Source organism: Propithecus coquereli, unplaced genomic scaffold (genome assembly GCF_000956105.1).
Source record: "Propithecus coquereli isolate 6110/MARCELLA unplaced genomic scaffold, Pcoq_1.0 Scaffold155, whole genome shotgun sequence".
Classification (NCBI taxonomy): domain Eukaryota; kingdom Metazoa; phylum Chordata; class Mammalia; order Primates; family Indriidae; genus Propithecus; species Propithecus coquereli.
In genome coordinates this window covers 755,475-756,140 of record NW_012139969.1, presented here as the reverse complement: position 1 = coordinate 756,140, position 666 = coordinate 755,475, and positions in this window count along the sequence as shown.

The following is a 666-nucleotide window of genomic DNA, read 5'->3' as shown; positions in this document are numbered from 1 at the left end:
TTAGATGTCTGCTGAAGTATTTAGGAGTGAAAGTGTTTGCAACTTACTTTCAAATGATTAAGAAAAAAAATGTGTGTAAATATAACTGCGTATAAACAAATGTGGTAAACTTAATTGGTTTGAAAATTTTCAAAATAAAATGTAGGAAAGAAAAAACTAGAAGCCCGTTCTGTTAGGATAGAAGCCCTGCCCATCCAAGCAAAGCTATGGAAGGATCCTTATTGCCCATCCATTTCCTTTAGGTAGAGCTAGAATACATTAAGCTAAAACATGTACCTACTTTCTCTAGCACCACAAAGGGTGTGTGTTTGGGGTGGGGGGGAATAGACAATGTTTGATAAAAGTAAGAAATTTATCAGTAGACTGAATTTATCTAGTCACTTTTGCTTCTTAGTAATAGTCTTTGTAATTTAGAGTTGCTTTAAAAATGATTTCTTTTCTTTTCTTTTTTTTAGAGACAGGGTCTCTATCTGTCACCCAGGCTGGAGTTGGAGTGTAGTGGGCAGATCATAGTTTAAGCAGTCCTCCTGCCTAAGCCTTCCAAAGTACTGGAATTACAGGCATGAGCCACCATGCAGGCCTGATTTCCTATTATTTCAGATTAAGAATTGGCAAACTGGGGCCGGGCGCGGTGGCTCACGCCTGTAATCCTAGCACTCTGGGAGG